Genomic DNA, 6,857 nt, shown 5'->3' with positions numbered 1-6,857 from the left:
TCTGGCTAAAGCCTCCACCCCCAAGAAGGTGATATTCCCTCCCCGGATGTCCCACACAGCTCGGACTCTGGGGTCCCTTCCAGATTAGCACAGTCTGATGGGAGAAGCAAACATCTGAAATGAAAATAGAACGCCTGTGGGCCGGGCGCGGTGGCTCACACCTGCAATCCCAGCACTTTGGGAGGTTGAGCACAGGAGTACGAAACCAGCCTGGGCAAGATGGTGAGACCCGGTCTTTACAAAAAATATAAAAATTAGCTGGGTGTGGTGGCACATGCCTGTGGTCCCAGCTTCTTGGGAGGCTGAGGTGGGAGGATCACTTGAGCCAGGTGGTTGAGATTGCAGTGAGCTGAGATTGCACCACTGTGCTCCAGCCTGGGCGACAGAGCAAGACCCTGTCTCAAATAACAAAACACAGGAGAACACCACCTCTCTCTCCCTGCTGCCCACCCACCTGCTCGGATGGCCTTGGCTCCACCTCTGACCTGTACCTGTGTATGCCTCATGAAACGACAACCCCAGGCCTGCACACCCTGCTTCTGTCGAGAGAGGTGGCCAGCCTAGCCACTGTTTGTGGCCCGCTTGGCCACAGCCTCAGCCTCTCCCACCAGTCTGGCTGTACCGCCCACACTGCTGCCCAGCTCCTTCCCCACTCTGGGCTTTGCACCTGCCCTTCCATCAGCCTGGAACACCCTCCTGCCCACCTGGTGAATCCCAGCATCCCAGAAGTTTCACCTCCAGCCCCAGCTCCAGGCCATCATGACACAGCCCTCCCCTCCTGCCTTAGGATCCCACAGGCCCAGCCCCCAGCCCTGCCTGCACTTTCTGTCCTTCCCCTTCCCCTCAAAAATAGCCCAGGGCCTCTGGAAGTGAAAAGGGTGGGATGGAAGGAAGTGAGCAGGAGGCATTCTGGCTGCCCAGCCAAGGGCTGGTTCCCCAGGTCCCATGCCAGTGCTCCAAGGCCAACCAGCCTGGCTCCAGCATGGTGAGCCCCACATCTGCAGCCCCACTTGTGTGTGCCCCTGAGTCCTGAGGGCTCTGGAGCTGTCCTGGCTAGAACTGGAGTTACCACCCACTGTGGGGCAGGGTCTCAGCTGCTCTGAGCACCAGGCTGCACCAGGAGCACTCACCTCATGGAGCGAAGGCCCAGAAGCACTGCCTTTCTTGTGGGCATCGCTACCCTAAGTGGGTCGGCAATGATGAGGAGGCACCGAGGGCCACTCCCTGGCTGTGAGCTGTGCTTGCACATCTTGGATGCCCTGTGGGCACTTCCTTCCTGTTGGGATTTGGGCTCAGGTTTATCCCTGGCTGCTTCTGGGAACCCTGGGGGCTAAAGGACCCTGCAAGACGGCTGGGTTGGAGGAAAGGGGCTTGCCTGGTCCTGGGAGCTGGGCAGATATGTGGGTGGCGAGCAAAAATTGGGAGGGCTTCTCATCTGGGCCCCCTGCCCGAGGGTCCGTCCTGGTACAGGATCAGGTAGCATCAAAGGGAACACCTAGGACGAGGGACTGGAGGGGGACTGGGGCCTTGGCCAGGGCCTTGTGGGGAGTGCCCTGCCCAGGGGTGGGGCTGCAGGAAGGAGAGGCCACTCTACCTGAGTTGGCCGCCCCTGCCTCATGGCCCCCCGACCCAGGGTGCTCAGTGCTGCCTTCTTCGGGAGGCCCTGCTGCTTAGGGGCTGGTGTGCACCACCGAGAGCTGGGTTCTGTAGCCTCCACTGCCACAGGCTGGGCGGGCTCTGGCCCCTCCTCCCTTGGGGGGTCCTGGTGCCGGGGTGGTTTTGAAAACCAGAGACTGGAGGCCTTATCAGACCACAGGTTTTCCTGAGGAAGGAAGGGTGGGTGTGGGCCTCCGGGATGGGCGCCTCCTCTGGGTGTGCCCAGCCTGGTGGAGGGCGCACATGCACTGCCCATCCCTCCTGGGGGACCCCAGTCCAAGGCCCTGCCCCACCAGAGACAAGCAGACTGCAAAGGCTGGACCCGGTAGGGTGTGGGTCCAGGGCTCAGGCCTGGGGTGGGGTGTGAACTCCCTGAAATCACAGCAGATGCCAGCATCCTCCGGGAGAGCGTGCCTGGCTCCCCCAGCTGAGGCTCAGAGGAATTTGCGGCCAGTTCACTGGCAGTTCCGCTCCTAGGGATGTGCCCAGTGAGAATCTATACTTGGGTTCACCAAAAAACAAGCAAGAATGTTCCAAGTGACCCTTTTCATAATAGCCCCAACCTGGAAAACCCAAATGCCCATCAATGCTGGGTGTGGCCTGTCATCCAGGGAATAGTGACTGTAGCCAGGAGGAGCCACCCGGGCTTCCTCCACGGCCTCCGCATCAGACAACGGGAAGCAGAGGCCAGACGTGCAGGCAGAGCTGGTGCCCAGCATGGATTAGGTTCAGGAACAGGCAGGACTAGTGCAGGTGGATGGGGTCCATGAATGATGGCCTCTGGGGCATTGGCCAGCAGGGCCTTAGGGGCCTCCTGGTTTTGGCAACGTACTGTTTTCTTGATCCAGGTGCTGGTGACAAGAGGCGTTCAGTCTGTGGAAATTCAGGAAGCCACATACTTAGGACGGGTATGCTTTTCTGCCTGTATGTGAAACTTCTGTGATGCTTTTCTGCCTGTATGTGAAACTTCAATAAAAAGTTTCACACACAGGCCAGGCACAGTGGTTCACGCCTGTAATCTCAGCACTTTGGGAGGCCAAGGCAGGCGGATCACAAGGTCAGGAGATCAAGACCATCCTGGCTAACACAGTGAAACCCCATCTCTACTAAAAATACAAAAAATTAGTCAGGCGTGGTGGCGGGCGCCTGTAGTCTCAGCTACTTGGGAGGTTGAGGCAGGAGAATGGCGTGAACCCGGGAGGTGGAGCTTGTAGTGAGCTGAGATCGTGCCACTGCACTCCAGCCTGGGCGACACAGCGAGACTCCCTCTCAAAACAAAACAACAAAAAAAGAGTTTCGTGAACCCAGGGGAGGGGCGGAGCTTACAGCAGTGAGAGCCAGAGATCGTGCCACTGCACTCCAGCCTGGGCGACACAGCGAGACTCCCTCTCAAAACAAAACAACAAAAAAAGAGTTTCACACACAGGCCAGGCACAGTGGCTCACGCCTGTAATCCCAGCACTTTGGGAGGCCGAGGTGGGAGGATCACAAGGTCAGGAGTTCAAGACCAGCCGGGCTGACATGGTGAAACCCCACCTCTACTAAAAACATAAAAATTAGCCGGGCGTGGTGGCGCACAGCTGTAGTCCTAGCTACTTGGGAGGCTGAGGCAGGAGAATTGCTTGAACCCAGAAGGTGCAGGTTGCAGTGAGCCGAGATTGTGCCACTGCTCTCCAGTCTGGGTGACAGAGTGAGACTCGTCTCAAAAAAAAAAAAAAAAAAGTTGCACACAAGCAGAAACCCTCTCCTGACCCCTCCGGAGGGAGGAACGTTCCCTGAGGCCCCTCCTGACCCCTCCGGAGGGAGGAACGTTCCCCGAGGCCCCTGCTTTCCTCCTGCCCCATCCTGTCTGGGTCCAGCCCCTCAGGCAGCCTCGTTCCCTCCAGGGAAGTCGCCGGGCGGACTGGGCTGAAAGCCAGGGAGGGACTGCCAGGTCATGCCCCCGACCCTTCCCTTCGTGGAGGGAGCGCAGAGGAGGCAGCCGGAGAGAGCAGCGCCTGAGGGAGGTGTGGGTGGGGCTGGGCTCAGAGTGGGGCAGCCAGGCTGACGCCCGGGGCCCGCTCTGCCTTTCTTGGAAGAGCCTGGAGGAGCCTTGTCGGGTGGGGGTGGCTACAGCTGCGCAGGTGGGGCTGCGGCTGTGGGGCTCACCCTGCTGGAGCCTGTGGGGCTCACCCTGCTGGAGCCGGGCCGGCGGGCCGGGGAGCGGTGGCTTGGGACCTGGGGAACCCACCCTCGGCTGGGCAGCCAGGATGCCTCCTGCCCTCCTCCCTCCATCCCACCCCTTAACTTCCAGAGGCCCCGGGCTATTTTTAACTTGGCTGCGCAGCCAGAGCTGAAGGTGGACCTAGCCCTGCAGGGAGTGGGGAGGAGGGAGGAGCTGCAGCTGCTGTCCTGCCCCCACCCCTCCCACAGTTCGGGCTTTCTACCCTGGTGGGTGGGGGGTGCTGGTCATTCTTGACCTTAGAGGAGAAACACCATTCCACCCTGCAAATATGGTCACACTCGGAGGCCACACAGACACTCCAAGATTCAAACACAAGCCTGAGACACAAACTCAAAAACACACACCTAGGGGTACACCCAGGCTCACTTGGTCACACACACAGAGACACACACACAGACACTGACACACACAGACACAAACACGCAGAGATACACATAGACGCTGACGCACACAGACACACACGCAGAGACACACACACACACAGACACAAACACGGAGAGACACACAGACGCTGACGCGCACAGACACACACAGAGACACACACACTGACACACACACACACACGCAGAGATGCACAGACATAGACACACACACAGACACTGACACACACACAGATACTAACACACACACAGACACACACATAGACACTGACAAACACAGACATACACACAGACACACACAGAGACACTGACACACACACACTCTGCCTGGGGACAGCTCAGGAGTGTGTAAGACTCAAGGAGCCTCAGGACACAAGGAAGATGTGTGTGGACGCTGTGGGCAGACCTCACCAGATGCCCGGAGACTCACAGGCCCTGAAGGCGAGCCCCACCCCTTCATGGACACACACAGGCACAGATGCCCAGAGACCACCAGCTGTGGGGCTTGTGGGGAGGCCCGAGGTGGGGGAAGCTTGGGGGTGGAGCTGCCCACTCTGCCCACTCTGGCCTTTCCCCCAGCACCAGTCCAATGTCCCTGAAGCCCACTGAGTGGATGGACAAGCCCCAGGGGTCTCCACACCCTTCCCACCAAAGGGCAAGCCTGCGAAGGGCGGGCTTGCGGCCTTCCCTCTCCCCTGTGCTCGCCCCCACACTCTCAGGGCAGGAAGCCCCAGGAGAGGGCGGCTGCAGGGGAGGCAGTGGAGAGCTGACCTCAGAATGTGCTCAGCCCGGCCCCTTCCTTTCCCTGCTCCCCACTTCCCCTCTCCTCCCCCAGCCTTTGTTCCGTGGAGCAACTGCCCCCTGACCCCCGCTGAGGGAATTGGAGTCAGTCCTGGAAAAAACCCCAGGTGCTGGCTGGGGCCACTGCCTCCGGATCCAGCGAGAGGAGGGAGCTGGGGGCTGGGAGAATTGGGGCTCAGGTGCCAGGGTGAGGGGCAGGGGCTAGCTTCCCGTTCCAACCCGTCCACCTCACACCCCACCTCCACCCCAGGAGGCCCAGGGCAGCTCCTGGAGGAATGTGGAGGGCGGGGGAGGGGACAGGACATCCTCTTGGCAGGACACAGGACGCCCAGTCCAGCCCAGTCCGGAGGTCCGGAGGTTCCCAGCCCCGGGCAAGGCCACAGGGGAAAGGGTCACTGGGGCCTGGGGCTCCCCAGTTCCAACCTCAGCCAGCAGTGTCCCTGGCCAGTCCAGGTCACCTCCAGTGGGGGCTGGAGGCCGGAGTGGAGTGGCCGCCCCCGCCCCCAGGGGGATCCATCCCTAAGGGGTCCCACGTGTATGGGAGGGGCCAGCAGGCCTGGGTTTGTCCTCAGCTCTGCAAATCTTGGGGTCGCCACCTGCAGGAGAGGCCTCAGGCTGGCCCTGGCCCTCTCGGGCCCAGGACAGGAAGTCCAGGGACAGTCGGTTGGCAGGACAGCCATGGGGACCCCAGCTCCTGGGAGCTGAGCAGCAGTAGAACCGGACCCTGCTCACTGCGCTGGGAGACGAGGGACCCTGGAGGGGCCTGAAGGCATTAGAAAGAGAAAGACCTGCCTCACCTCACCGGTTCAGCCAGGACCACGAGACCCTGCCAGTCTGGGAGGCCTGGCAGGTTCCACCCCTGCTCCCACATGGTCTCTTGGTTGCAGCCTCATGCCCACCATGCCAGCTGGCTGGTCATCTCCGAGCGCTTCTGCCAGTCCATCCTAATCGGGGGACCTGAGCGGCAAATGATGCTCCTCGTCTAAAAGCAGACTTTAAAACCGATGACCAAAGGCTGGGCGCGGTGGCTCACACCTTAATCCCAGCACTTCGGGAGGCTGAGATGGTGGATCGTCTGAGGTCAGGAGTTCGAGACCAGCCTGCCCAACATGGTGAAACCCCTGTCCCAACTAAAAAAACAAAAAAAAAATTGGCCGGGCGCGGTGGCTCAAGCCTGTAATCCCAGCACTTGGAGTGCCAGCTACTCCGGAGACTGAGGCAGGAGAATGGCGTGAACCCGGGAGGCGGAGCTTGCAGTGAGCTGAGATCCGGCCACTGCACTCCAGCCTGGGGACAGAGCGAGACTCTGTCTCAAAAAAAAAAAAAAATTAGCCGGGTGTGGTGGTGAGCGCCTGTAATCCCAGTTACTCAGGAGACTGAGGCAGGAGAATCGCTTGAGCCCGGGAAGCAGAGGTTGCAGTGAGCTGAGATCGCACCACTGCACTCCAGCCTAGGTGGCACGGTAAGGCTCTGTCTCAAAAAAAAAAAAAAAAGAGAAAAGAAAAAAATAATGGCCTCAGCACAAACCTTGAGTGTCAATTTGCCTGTTTCCCTAGGAGTTAAAATGACGTAAGTGCAGTCACCATATGACCCAGGATTTCTGCTCCCCAGTGTCCAAACAAGAGGAATGCCTGCCCCAAAGTGAGGCACACTCCAGGCCACACCTCTGCCAGGGACGCCATCTCCTTCCTCCACCACCTCTCCCCTTGTGTTTTTTTGTGGTTCCCCTCAAAATCTTTACTTTTTTTTTTTTTTTTTTGGAGACAGAGTCTTGCTCTGTCACCCAAGCTGGAGTG

The 6,857-nt window shown here is 59.5% G+C and overlaps 1 pseudogene; it reads right to left on the bottom strand.

Moving 5' to 3' along the window:
- Window positions 1–344: 344 nt before the first annotated feature.
- On the bottom strand, window positions 345–6,004 carry LOC108580797 (annotated as a pseudogene).
- Window positions 6,005–6,857: the final 853 nt, after the last annotated feature.

The sequence above is a fragment of the Papio anubis genome, chromosome 16, assembly GCF_008728515.1.
Source record: "Papio anubis isolate 15944 chromosome 16, Panubis1.0, whole genome shotgun sequence".
Lineage (NCBI taxonomy): Eukaryota > Metazoa > Chordata > Mammalia > Primates > Cercopithecidae > Papio > Papio anubis.
The sequence above is the reverse complement of the archived record's forward strand: the minus strand, read 5'-3'. Positions and strand labels throughout refer to the sequence as shown.